At 47.3% G+C, this 14,157-nt stretch overlaps 4 non-coding genes across 4 annotated transcripts; all 4 read right to left on the reverse strand.

Annotated features, from left to right (window-relative positions):
* Positions 1 to 1,799: 1,799 nt before the first annotated feature.
* Positions 1,800 to 1,871, reverse strand: TRNAC-GCA (transfer RNA cysteine (anticodon GCA)). The gene has a single exon. It is a non-coding gene; the product is annotated as a tRNA-Cys (tRNA).
* Positions 1,872 to 6,339: 4,468 nt separating this feature from the next.
* Positions 6,340 to 6,411, reverse strand: TRNAC-GCA (transfer RNA cysteine (anticodon GCA)). Its single transcript has one exon. It is a non-coding gene; the product is annotated as a tRNA-Cys (tRNA).
* Positions 6,412 to 9,210: 2,799 nt separating this feature from the next.
* On the reverse strand, positions 9,211 to 9,282 carry TRNAC-GCA (transfer RNA cysteine (anticodon GCA)). The gene has a single exon. It is a non-coding gene; the product is annotated as a tRNA-Cys (tRNA).
* Positions 9,283 to 12,072: 2,790 nt separating this feature from the next.
* TRNAC-GCA (transfer RNA cysteine (anticodon GCA)) lies at positions 12,073 to 12,144 on the reverse strand. Its single transcript has one exon. It is a non-coding gene; the product is annotated as a tRNA-Cys (tRNA).
* Between the last annotated feature and the right edge of the window lie 2,013 nt (positions 12,145 to 14,157).

The raw sequence follows: 14,157 nt of genomic DNA on the forward strand, positions 1-14,157 counted from the left end.
GCTTCCATCGTCACGATCTTCACAGGGTTCGAACTCTCGACCTCTGCACTCCAAGGCTGCTGCTCTAACCACCAGGCCGTGGGAGCTGCTTGTCAACCAAATGCAGCGACCGAGGTCTAGGTTGTTTTGGCACACAGAGTAACTGTACAGAGGAAGGGGGGGGGGGGTTGGGGGCGGGGCGGGGCAGGTCTAGACCACAGTCATCCTTGCCATTTTCCAAGTAGCTCTCACGGTCTAGTGGTTAGAGCTTCTGCCTTGGAGCACAGAGGTTGGCAGTTCAAGTCCTGTGAAGACACTGAAGCTGGTTTGGAGAAATTGTGGCAGCAGAGCATGGCAATGGAGTATGTTAAGGTAAGTGTTAGTGTGTGTGTGTGTGTGTGTGTGGTTGATGGTTGGGCATCCAGGAGGTGTGGATAGCTGTGGTGGTGGTGTGGGTGGTAAGGAAGTGAGTGGTGTGGGTGGGAAGGAAGTTGTGATAGGAAGAAGGTTGGTGATGTGGAAGTGTGTGATGGGCTGGAGGCACAAGAGGGGGAGATCATTTTTCTTGAATATAAAAGAAAAAGGTAAATAAACACTCCCATTTTTTTTATTTTCAACATCCCACATGTTGCAACAGACACAACACCACTTTTGGCAGATCGACAATCTAGAAGCCTCCATTCGATGTAGTCAACCACCTCCCACCACTTCACCCTCTGACCACTTACCTCAACATCTGTTTTCCTTGACATCCTCCTCACCTCAGTCCACCCATCGACATCCTCCAGGTCCACGATCCATTATTCCACAATCTGCTCTCCTTGACATCCACCTCACCTCAGTCCATTTATGCACCGACATCGTCCACGATCCATCTCTTTTAACAGCTTCCATCGTCACGATCTTCACAGGATTCGAACTCTCGACCTCTGCACTCCAAGGCTGCTGCTCTAACCACCAGGCTGTGGGAGCTGCTTGTCAACCAAATGCGGCGACCAAGGTCTAGGTTGTTTTGGCACACAGATTAAATGTACAGAGGAAGGAGGGGGGGGGGAGGGTTTTGGTACGGGGCGGTTACTCGAACCTAAGACGGATCTAGCACTCTGCTCGCTGTGTCAAGATCCCTCACAGCTCAGTGGTTAGCCTTGCAGCCTAGCAGCATGAAGGTTGTTTGTTCAAATCCCCTGCTGTATTGGTTGAATTCAACTTCATGGGTTTGAACCCCCTTGGTAGCAGATGGAGGAAATGGCCTTGCTTTTATTGTCCATATATAAAAACATGTGGATGTCGGTGTTCTAAGGGGTTTGGAGTAGTTGGTGGCATGTTCTCGTACCTTATTTTTTTAGATGTAAGTTTTGTCAGACCACAAAAAGATTAAAGTTACATTCGTGGATCTTAAAGGGATACTCGTGTGGCAATTTTTTTTTTTTATTAACCGGTGCCAAAAAGTTATACAGATTTGGAAATGACTTGTATTTAAAGCTCTTAACTCTTCCAATACTTATCAGCTGCTGTATGCTACAAGAGGAAGTTCTATGGTCCTTTTTTTTTTTTTGGCCCAAAAAAATTTACAATGTCTGTACCTCAACATTGCAAATGTTTTGCAATAAACTACAAACATGAGATATGGTTGAGCTGTAAAGAAAAAATTGTGCATTAGCGGGCACTTGGATTTGAACCAAGGACCTCTTGAACCGGCTCTACCACTGAGCTATACCCCTGCAATATGTGGCACGCATGTACCTCGACGTTGCTAATTTTCAGCAATAAACTACATATGTGGGATATGGTTCAGTTCGAAAGCAAAAAAAAGGGGGATTAGGGGGCACTCGGATTTGAACCAAGGACCTCTTGATCTGCAGTCAAATGCTCTACCACTGAGCTATACCCCCACAAGACATGGAAGGCTAAATTAAGCGCACAGAGTGGGGGACTCGAACCTAAGTCCTACCTAGCTCTCGGCTAGCCTGTACTGTCCCAGTTAAATGTATATGAACCGGTGGGAAAAAATGTATTTTTGGAAATCAACTGGTGCCAAAAAGTTATACAGATTTGTACATTACCTACATTTAAAGCTCTCAATCGTTCCAGTACTTATGATCTGCATGTCCTGCGTGCCATAAAGAGAGGGGGGCTCGAATTTAGATATTGCAAGCCTAAGAGGTAGCTCGGTCTTAGGTTCGAGCCCCCCTCTGCTCGTTTTCTCTTTTTTTGTCAAGACAGTTCAAGACCACAGTCCTCCTTGCCATTTTCCAAGTAGCTCTCACGGTCTAGTGGTTAGAGCTTCTGCCTTGGAGCACAGAGGTTGGCAGTTCAAGTCCTGTGAAGACACTGAAGCTGGTTTGGAGAAATTGTGGCAGCAGAGCATGGCAATGGAGTATGTTAAGGTAAGTGTTAGTGTGTGTGTGTGTGGTTGATGGTTGGGCATCCAGAAGGTGTTGGAGGTGTGGATAGCTGTGGTGGTGGTGTGGGTGGTAAGGAAGTGAGTGGTGTGGGTGGGAAGGAAGGTGTGATAGGAAGAAGGTTGGTGATGTGGAAGTGTGTGATGGGCTGGAGGCACTAGAGGGGGAGATCATTTTTCTTGAATATAAAAAAAAAAAAAGGCAAATAAACACTCCCATTTTTTTATTTTCAACATCCCACATGTTGCAACAGACACAACACCACTTTTGGCAGATCGACAACCTAGAAGCCTCCATTCGATGTAGTCGACCACCTCCCACCACTTCACCCTCTGACCACTTACCTCAACATCTGTTCTCCTTGACATCCTCCTCACCTCAGTCCACCTATCGACATCCTCCAGGTCCACGATCCATTATTCCGCAATCTGCTCTCCTTGACATCCACCTCACCTCAGTCCATTTATCCACCGACATCATCCACGATCCATCTCTTTTAACAGCTTCCATCGTCACGATCTTCACAGGATTCGAACTCTCGACCTCTGCACTCCAAGGCTGCTGCTCTAACCACCAGGCCGTGGGAGCTGCTTGTCAACCAAATGCAGCGACCGAGGTCTAGGTTGTTTTGGCACACAGAGTAACTGTACAGAGGAAGGGGGGGGGGGGGGTTGGGGCGGGGCGGGGCAGGTCTAGACCACAGTCATCCTTGCCATTTTCCAAGTAGCTCTCACGGTCTAGTGGTTAGAGCTTCTGCCTTGGAGCACAGAGGTTGGCAGTTCAAGTCCTGTGAAGACACTGAAGCTGGTTTGGAGAAATTGTGGCAGCAGAGCATGGCAATGGAGTATGTTAAGGGTTAGTGTGTGTGTGTGTGTGGTTGATGGTTGGGCATCCAGGAGGTGTGGATAGCTGTGTGGGTGGTAAGGAAGTGAGTGGTGTGGGTGGGAAGGAAGTTGTGATAGGAAGAAGGTTGGTGATGTGGAAGTGTGTGATGGGCTGGAGGCACAAGAGGGGGAGATCATTTTTCTTGAATATAAAAGAAAAAGGTAAATAAACACTCCCATTTTTTTTATTTTCAACATCCCACATGTTGCAACAGACACAACACCACTTTTGGCAGATCGACAATCTAGAAGCCTCCATTCGATGTAGTCAACCACCTCCCACCACTTCACCCTCTGACCACTTACCTCAACATCTGTTTTCCTTGACATCCTCCTCACCTCAGTCCACCCATCGACATCCTCCAGGTCCACGATCCATTATTCCGCAATCTGCTCTCCTTGACATCCACCTCACCTCAGTCCATTTATCCACCGACATCATCCACGATCCATCTCTTTTAACAGCTTCCATCGTCACGATCTTCACAGGATTTGAACTCTCGACCTCTGCACTCCAAGGCTGCTGCTCTAACCACCAGGCCGTGGGAGCTGCTTGTCAACCAAATGCAGCGACCGAGGTCTAGGTTGTTTTGGCACACAGAGTAACTGTACAGAGGAAGGGGGGGGGGGGTTGGGGCGGGGCGGGGCAGGTCTAGACCACAGTCATCCTTGCCATTTTCCAAGTAGCTCTCACGGTCTAGTGGTTAGAGCTTCTGCCTTGGAGCACAGAGGTTGGCAGTTCAAGTCCTGTGAAGACACTGAAGCTGGTTTGGAGAAATTGTGGCAGCAGAGCATGGCAATGGAGTATGTTAAGGTAAGTGTGTGTGTGTGTGTGTGTGGTTGATGGTTGGGCATCCAGAAGGTGTTGGAGGTGTGGATAGCTGTGGTGGTGGTGTGGGTGGTAAGGAAGTGAGTGGTGTGGGTGGGAAGGAAGGTGTGATAGGAAGAAGGTTGGTGATGTGGAAGTGTGTGATGGGCTGGAGGCACTAGAGGGGGAGATCATTTTTCTTGAATATAAAAAAAAAAAAAAGGCAAATAAACACTCCCATTTTTTTATTTTCAACATCCCACATGTTGCAACAGACACAACACCACTTTTGGCAGATCGACAACCTAGAAGCCTCCATTCGATGTAGTCGACCACCTCCCACCACTTCACCCTCTGACCACTTACCTCAACATCTGTTCTCCTTGACATCCTCCAGGTCCACGATCCATTATTCCGCAATCTGCTCTCCTTGACATCCACCTCACCTCAGTCCATTTATCCACCGACATCATCCATGATCCATCTCTTTTAACAGCTTCCATCGTCACAATCTTCACAGGATTCGAACTCTCGACCTCTGCACTCCAAGGCTGCTGCTCTAACCACCAGGCCGTGGGAGCTGCTTGTCAACCAAATGCAGCGACCGAGGTCTAGGTTGTTTTGGCACACAGAGTAACTGTACAGAGGAAGGGGGGGGGGGGGGGTTGGGGCGGGGCGGGGCAGGTCTAGACCACAGTCATCCTTGCCATTTTCCAAGTAGCTCTCACGGTCTAGTGGTTAGAGCTTCTGCCTTGGAGCACAGAGATTGGCAGTTCAAGTCCTGTGAAGACACTGAAGCTGGTTTGGAGAAATTGTGGCAGCAGAGCATGGCAATGGAGTATGTTAAGGTAAGTGTTAGTGTGTGTGTGTGTGTGTGGTTGATGGTTGGGCATCCAGGAGGTGTGGATAGCTGTGGTGGTGGTGTGGGTGGTAAGGAAGTTGTGATAGGAAGAAGGTTGGTGATGTGGAAGTGTGTGATGGGCTGGAGGCACAAGAGGGGGAGATCATTTTTCTTGAATATAAAAGAAAAAGGTAAATAAACACTCCCATTTTTTTTATTTTCAACATCCCACATGTTGCAACAGACACAACACCACTTTTGGCAGATCGACAATCTAGAAGCCTCCATTCGATGTAGTCAACCACCTCCCACCACTTCACCCTCTGACCACTTACCTCAACATCTGTTTTCCTTGACATCCTCCTCACCTCAGTCCACCCATCGACATCCTCCAGGTCCACGATCCATTATTCCGCAATCTGCTCTCCTTGACATCCACCTCACCTCAGTCCATTTATGCACCGACATCGTCCACGATCCATCTCTTTTAACAGCTTCCATCGTCACGATCTTCACAGGATTCGAACTCTCGACCTCTGCACTCCAAGGCTGCTGCTCTAACCACCAGGCTGTGGGAGCTGCTTGTCAACCATATGCGGCGACCAAGGTCTAGGTTGTTTTGGCACACAGATTAAATGTACAGAGGAAGGGGGGGGGGGAGGGTTTTGGTACGGGGCGGTTACTCGAACCTAAGACGGATCTAGCACTCTGCTCGCTGTGTCAAGATCCCTCACAGCTCAGTGGTTAGCCTTGCAGCCTAGCAGCATGAAGGTTGTTTGTTCAAATCCCCTGCTGTATTGGTTGAATCCAACTTCATGGGTTTCAACCCCCTTGGTAGCAGATGGAGGAAATGGCCTTGCTTTTATTGTCCATATATAAAAACATGTGGATGTCGGTGTTCTAAGGGGTTTGGAGTAGTTGGTGGCATGTTCTCGTACCTTATTTTTTTAGTTGTAAGTTTTGTCAGACCACAAAAAGATTAAAGTTACATTCGTGGATCTTAAAGGGATACTCGTGTGGCAATTTTTTTTTTTTATTAACCGGTGCCAAAAAGTTATACAGATTTGGAAATGACTTGTATTTAAAGCTCTTAACTCTTCCAATACTTATCAGCTGCTGTATGCTACAAGAGGAAGTTCTATGGTCCTTTTTTTTTTTTTGGCCCAAAAAAATTTACAATGTCTGTACCTCAACATTGCAAATGTTTTGCAATAAACTACAAACATGAGATATGGTTGAGCTGTAAAGAAAAAATTGTGCATTAGCGGGCACTTGGATTTGAACCAAGGACCTCTTGAACCGGCTCTACCACTGAGCTATACCCCTGCAATATGTGGCACGCATGTACCTCGACATTGCTAATTTTCAGCAATAAACTACATATGTGGGATATGGTTCAGTTCGAAAGCAAAAAAAAGGGGGATTAGGGGGCACTCGGATTTGAACCAAGGACCTCTTGATCTGCAGTCAAATGCTCTACCACTGAGCTATACCCCCACAAGACATGGAAGGCTAAATTAAGCGCACAGAGTGGGGGACTCGAACCTAAGTCCTACCTAGCTCTCGGCTAGCCTGTACTGTCCCAGTTAAATGTATATGAACCGGTGGGAAAAAATGTATTTTTGGAAATCAACTGGTGCCAAAAAGTTATACAGATTTGTACATTACCTACATTTAAAGCTCTCAATCGTTCCAGTACTTATGATCTGCATGTCCTGCGTGCCATAAAGAGAGGGGGGCTCGAATTTAGATATTGCAAGCCTAAGAGGTAGCTCGGTCTTAGGTTCGAGCCCCCCTCTGCTCGTTTTCTCTTTTTTTGTCAAGACAGTTCAAGACCACAGTCCTCCTTGCCATTTTCCAAGTAGCTCTCACGGTCTAGTGGTTAGAGCTTCTGCCTTGGAGCACAGAGGTTGGCAGTTCAAGTCCTGTGAAGACACTGAAGCTGGTTTGGAGAAATTGTGGCAGCAGAGCATGGCAATGGAGTATGTTAAGGTAAGTGTTAGTGTGTGTGGTTGATGGTTGGGCATCCAGAAGGTGTTGGAGGTGTGGATAGCTGTGGTGGTGGTGTGGGTGGTAAGGAAGTGAGTGGTGTGGGTGGGAAGGAAGGTGTGATAGGAAGAAGGTTGGTGATGTGGAAGTGTGTGATGGGCTGGAGGCACTAGAGGGGGAGATCATTTTTCTTGAATATAAAAAAAAAAAGGCAAATAAACACTCCCATTTTTTTATTTTCAACATCCCACATGTTGCAACAGACACAACACCACTTTTGGCAGATCGACAACCTAGAAGCCTCCATTCGATGTAGTCGACCACCTCCCACCACTTCACCCTCTGACCACTTACCTCAACATCTGTTCTCCTTGACATCCTCCTCACCTCAGTCCACCTATCGACATCCTCCAGGTCCACGATCCATTATTCCGCAATCTGCTCTCCTTGACATCCACCTCACCTCAGTCCATTTATCCACCGACATCATCCACGATCCATCTCTTTTAACAGCTTCCATCGTCACGATCTTCACAGGATTCGAACTCTCGACCTCTGCACTCCAAGGCTGCTGCTCTAACCACCAGGCCGTGGGAGCTGCTTGTCAACCAAATGCAGCGACCGAGGTCTAGGTTGTTTTGGCACACAGAGTAACTGTACAGAGGAAGGGGGGGGGGGGGTTGGGGCGGGGCGGGGCAGGTCTAGACCACAGTCATCCTTGCCATTTTCCAAGTAGCTCTCACGGTCTAGTGGTTAGAGCTTCTGCCGTGGAGCACAGAGGTTGGCAGTTCAAGTCCTGTGAAGACACTGAAGCTGGTTTGGAGAAATTGTGGCAGCAGAGCATGGCAATGGAGTATGTTAAGGTAAGTGTTAGTGTGTGTGTGTGTGTGTGTGTGGTTGATGGTTGGGCATCCAGGAGGTGTGGATAGCTGTGGTGGTGGTGTGGGTGGTAAGGAAGTGAGTGGTGTGGGTGGGAAGGAAGTTGTGATAGGAAGAAGGTTGGTGATGTGGAAGTGTGTGATGGGCTGGAGGCACAAGAGGGGGAGATCATTTTTCTTGAATATAAAAGAAAAAGGTAAATAAACACTCCCATTTTTTTTATTTTCAACATCCCACATGTTGCAACAGACACAACACCACTTTTGGCAGATCGACAATCTAGAAGCCTCCATTCGATGTAGTCAACCACCTCCCACCACTTCACCCTCTGACCACTTACCTCAACATCTGTTTTCCTTGACATCCTCCTCACCTCAGTCCACCCATCGACATCCTCCAGGTCCACGATCCATTATTCCGCAATCTGCTCTCCTTGACATCCACCTCACCTCAGTCCATTTATCCACCGACATCGTCCACGATCCATCTCTTTTAACAGCTTCCATCGTCACGATCTTCACAGGATTCGAACTCTCGACCTCTGCACTCCAAGGCTGCTGCTCTAACCACCAGGCCGTGGGAGCTGCTTGTCAACCAAATGCGGCGACCAAGGTCTAGGTTGTTTTGGCACACAGATTAAATGTACAGAGGAAGGGGGGGGGAGGGTTTTGGTACGGGGCGGTTACTCGAACCTAAGACTGATCTAGCACTCTGCTCGCTGTGTCAAGATCCCTCACAGCTCAGTGGTTAGCCTTGCAGCCTAGCAGCATGAAGGTTGTTTGTTCAAATCCCCTGCTGTATTGGTTGAATTCAACTTCATGGGTTTGAACCCCCTTGGTAGCAGATGGAGGAAATGGCCTTGCTTTTATTGTCCATATATAAAAACATGTGGATGTCGGTGTTCTAAGGGGTTTGGAGTAGTTGGTGGCATGTTCTCGTACCTTATTTTTTTAGATGTAAGTTTTGTCAGACCACAAAAAGATTAAAGTTACATTCGTGGATCTTAAAGGGATACTCGTGTGGCAATTTTTTTTTTTATTAACCGGTGCCAAAAAGTTATACAGATTTGGAAATGACTTGTATTTAAAGCTCTTAACTCTTCCAATACTTATCAGCTGCTGTATGCTACAAGAGGAAGTTCTATGGTCCTTTTTTTTTTTTTTGGCCCAAAAAAATTTACAATGTCTGTACCTCAACATTGCAAATGTTTTGCAATAAACTACAAACATGAGATATGGTTGAGCTGTAAAGAAAAAATTGTGCATTAGCGGGCACTTGGATTTGAACCAAGGACCTCTTGAACCGGCTCTACCACTGAGCTATACCCCTGCAATATGTGGCACGCATGTACCTCGACATTGCTAATTTTCAGCAATAAACTACATATGTGGGATATGGTTCAGTTCGAAAGCAAAAAAAAGGGGGATTAGGGGGCACTCGGATTTGAACCAAGGACCTCTTGATCTGCAGTCAAATGCTCTACCACTGAGCTATACCCCCACAAGACATGGAAGGCTAAATTAAGCGCACAGAGTGGGGGACTCGAACCTAAGTCCTACCTAGCTCTCGGCTAGCCTGTACTGTCCCAGTTAAATGTATATGAACCGGTGGGAAAAAATGTATTTTTGGAAATCAACTGGTGCCAAAAAGTTATACAGATTTGTACATTACCTACATTTAAAGCTCTCAATCGTTCCAGTACTTATGATCTGCATGTCCTGCGTGCCATAAAGAGAGGGGGGCTCGAATTTAGATATTGCAAGCCTAAGAGGTAGCTCGGTCTTAGGTTCGAGCCCCCCTCTGCTCGTTTTCTCTTTTTTTGTCAAGACAGTTCAAGACCACAGTCCTCCTTGCCATTTTCCAAGTAGCTCTCACGGTCTAGTGGTTAGAGCTTCTGCCTTGGAGCACAGAGGTTGGCAGTTCAAGTCCTGTGAAGACACTGAAGCTGGTTTGGAGAAATTGTGGCAGCAGAGCATGGCAATGGAGTATGTTAAGGTAAGTGTTAGTGTGTGTGTGTGTGTGTGTGTGGTTGATGGTTGGGCATCCAGAAGGTGTTGGAGGTGTGGATAGCTGTGGTGGTGGTGTGGGTGGTAAGGAAGTGAGTGGTGTGGTGTGGGTGGGAAGGAAGTTGTGATAGGAAGAAGGTTGGTGATGTGGAAGTGTGTGATGGGCTGGAGGCACTAGAGGGGGAGATCATTTTTCTTGAATATAAAAAAAAAAAAAAGGCAAATAAACACTCCCATTTTTTTATTTTCAACATCCCACATGTTGCAACAGACACAACACCACTTTTGGCAGATCGACAACCTAGAAGCCTCCATTCGATGTAGTCGACCACCTCCCACCACTTCACCCTCTGACCACTTACCTCAACATCTGTTCTCCTTGACATCCTCCAGGTCCACGATCCATTATTCCGCAATCTGCTCTCCTTGACATCCACCTCACCTCAGTCCATTTATCCACCGACATCATCCATGATCCATCTCTTTTAACAGCTTCCATCGTCACGATCTTCACAGGATTCGAACTCTCGACCTCTGCACTCCAAGGCTGCTGCTCTAACCACCAGGCCGTGGGAGCTGCTTGTCAACCAAATGCAGCGACCGAGGTCTAGGTTGTTTTGGCACACAGAGTAACTGTACAGAGGAAGGGGGGGGGGGGTTGGGGCGGGGCGGGGCAGGTCTAGACCACAGTCATCCTTGCCATTTTCCAAGTAGCTCTCACGGTCTAGTGGTTAGAGCTTCTGCCTTGGAGCACAGAGGTTGGCAGTTCAAGTCCTGTGAAGACACTGAAGCTGGTTTGGAGAAATTGTGGCAGCAGAGCATGGCAATGGAGTATGTTAAGGTAAGTGTTAGTGTGTGTGTGTGTGGTTGATGGTTGGGCATCCAGGAGGTGTGGATAGCTGTGGTGGTGGTGTGGGTGGTAAGGAAGTGAGTGGTGTGGGTGGGAAGGAAGTTGTGATAGGAAGAAGGTTGGTGATGTGGAAGTGTGTGATGGGCTGGAGGCACAAGAGGGGGAGATCATTTTTCTTGAATATAAAAAAGAAAAAGGTAAATAAACCCTCCCATTTTTTTTATTTTCAACATCCCACATGTTGCAACAGACACAACACCACTTTTGGCAGATCAACAATCTAGAAGCCTCCATTCGATGTAGTCAACCACCTCCCACCACTTCACCCTCTGACCACTTACCTCAACATCTGTTTTCCTTGACATCCTCCTCACCTCAGTCCACCCATCGACATCCTCCAGGTCCACGATCCATTATTCCGCAATCTGCTCTCCTTGACATCCACCTCACCTCAGTCCATTTATGCACCGACATCGTCCACGATCCATCTCTTTTAACAGCTTCCATCGTCACGATCTTCACAGGATTCGAACTCTCGACCTCTGCACTCCAAGGCTGCTGCTCTAACCACCAGGCTGTGGGAGCTGCTTGTCAACCAAATGCGGCGACCAAGGTCTAGGTTGTTTTGGCACACAGATTAAATGTACAGAGGAAGGGGGGGGGGGGAGGGTTTTGGTACGGGGCGGTTACTCGAACCTAAGACGGATCTAGCACTCTGCTCGCTGTGTCAAGATCCCTCACAGCTCAGTGGTTAGCCTTGCAGCCTAGCAGCATGAAGGTTGTTTGTTCAAATCCCCTGCTGTATTGGTTGAATTCAACTTCATGGGTTTGAACCCCCTTGGTAGCAGATGGAGGAAATGGCCTTGCTTTTATTGTCCATATATATAAAAACATGTGGATGTCGGTGTTCTAAGGGGTTTGGAGTAGTTGGTGGCATGTTCTCGTACCTTATTTTTTTAGATGTAAGTTTTGTCAGACCACAAAAAGATTAAAGTTACATTCGTGGATCTTAAAGGGATACTCGTGTGGCAATTTTTTTTTTTTATTAACCGGTGCCAAAAAGTTATACAGATTTGGAAATGACTTGTATTTAAAGCTCTTAACTCTTCCAATACTTATCAGCTGCTGTATGCTACAAGAGGAAGTTCTATGGTCCTTTTTTTTTTTTTGGCCCAAAAAAATTTACAATGTCTGTACCTCAACATTGCAAATGTTTTGCAATAAACTACAAACATGAGATATGGTTGAGCTGTAAAGAAAAAATTGTGCATTAGCGGGTACTTGGATTTGAACCAAGGACCTCTTGAACCGGCTCTACCACTGAGCTATACCCCTGCAATATGTGGCACGCATGTACCTCGACATTGCTAATTTTCAGCAATAAACTACATATGTGGGATATGGTTCAGTTCGAAAGCAAAAAAAAGGGGGATTAGGGGGCACTCGGATTTGAACCAAGGACCTCTTGATCTGCAGTCAAATGCTCTACCACTGAGCTATACCCCCACAAGACATGGAAGGCTAAATTAAGCGCACAGAGTGGGGGACTCGAACCTAAGTCCTACCTAGCTCTCGGCTAGCCTGTACTGTCCCAGTTAAATGTATATGAACCGGTGGGAAAAAATGTATTTTTGGAAATCAACTGGTGCCAAAAAGTTATACAGATTTGTACATTACCTACATTTAAAGCTCTCAATCGTTCCAGTACTTATGATCTGCATGTCCTGCGTGCCATAAAGAGAGGGGGGCTCGAATTTAGATATTGCAAGCCTAAGAGGTAGCTCGGTCTTAGGTTCGAGCCCCCCTCTGCTCGTTTTCTCTTTTTTTGTCAAGACAGTTCAAGACCACAGTCCTCCTTGCCATTTTCCAAGTAGCTCTCACGGTCTAGTGGTTAGAGCTTCTGCCTTGGAGCACAGAGGTTGGCAGTTCAAGTCCTGTGAAGACACTGAAGCTGGTTTGGAGAAATTGTGGCAGCAGAGCATGGCAATGGAGTATGTTAAGGTGTGTGTGTGTGTGTGTGGTTGATGGTTGGGCATCCAGAAGGTGTTGGAGGTGTGGATAGCTGTGGTGGTGGTGTGGGTGGTAAGGAAGTGAGTGGTGTGGGTGGGAAGGAAGGTGTGATAGGAAGAAGGTTGGTGATGTGGAAGTGTGTGATGGGCTGGAGGCACTAGAGGGGGAGATCATTTTTCTTGAATATAAAAAAAAAAAAGGCAAATAAACACTCCCATTTTTTTATTTTCAACATCCCACATGTTGCAACAGACACAACACCACTTTTGGCAGATCGACAACCTAGAAGCCTCCATTCGATGTAGTCGACCACCTCCCACCACTTCACCCTCTGACCACTTACCTCAACATCTGTTCTCCTTGACATCCTCCAGGTCCACGATCCATTATTCCACAATCTGCTCTCCTTGACATCCACCTCACCTCAGTCCATTTATCCACCGACATCATCCATGATCCATCTCTTTTAACAGCTTCCATCGTCACGATCTTCACAGGATTCGAACTCTCGACCTCTGCACTCCAAGGCTGCTGCTCTAACCACCAGGCCGTGGGAGCTGCTTGTCAACCAAATGCAGCGACCGAGGTCTAGGTTGTTTTGGCACACAGAGTAACTGTACAGAGGAAGGGGGGGGGGGGGGGGGTTGGGGCGGGGCGGGGCAGGTCTAGACCACAGTCATCCTTGCCATTTTCCAAGTAGCTCTCACGGTCTAGTGGTTAGAGCTTCTGCCTTGGAGCACAGAGGTTGGCAGTTCAAGTCCTGTGAAGACACTGAAGCTGGTTTGGAGAAATTGTGGCAGCAGAGCATGGCAATGGAGTATGTTAAGGTGTGTGTGTGTGTGTGTGTGTGTGTGTGTGTGTGTGTGTGTGGTTGATGGTTGGGCATCCAGAAGGTGTTGGAGGTGTGGATAGCTGTGGTGGTGGTGTGGGTGGTAAGGAAGTGAGTGGTGTGGTTGGGAAGGAAGGTGTGATAGGAAGAAGGTTGGTGATGTGGAAGTGTGTGATGGGCTGGAGGCACTAGAGGGGGAGATCATTTTTCTTGAATATAAAAAAAAAAAAAAGGCAAATAAACACTCCCATTTTTTTATTTTCAACATCCCACATGTTGCAACAGACACAACACCACTTTTGGCAGATCGACAACCTAGAAGCCTCCATTCGATGTAGTCGACCACCTCCCACCACTTCACCCTCTGACCACTTACCTCAACATCTGTTCTCCTTGACATCCTCCTCACCTCAGTCCACCTATCGACATCCTCCAGGTCGACGATCCATTATTCCGCAATCTGCTCTCCTTGACATCCACCTCACCTCAGTCCATTTATCCACCGACATCATCCACGATCCATCTCTTTTAACAGCTTCCATCGTCACGATCTTCACAGGATTCGAACTCTCGACCTCTGCACTCCAAGGCTGCTGCTCTAACCACCAGGCCGTGGGAGCTGCTTGTCAACCAAATGCAGCGACCGAGGTCTAGGTTGTTTTGGCACACAGAGTAACTGT

Source organism: Hyla sarda, chromosome 3 (genome assembly GCF_029499605.1).
Source record: "Hyla sarda isolate aHylSar1 chromosome 3, aHylSar1.hap1, whole genome shotgun sequence".
Classification (NCBI taxonomy): Eukaryota; Metazoa; Chordata; class Amphibia; order Anura; family Hylidae; genus Hyla; species Hyla sarda.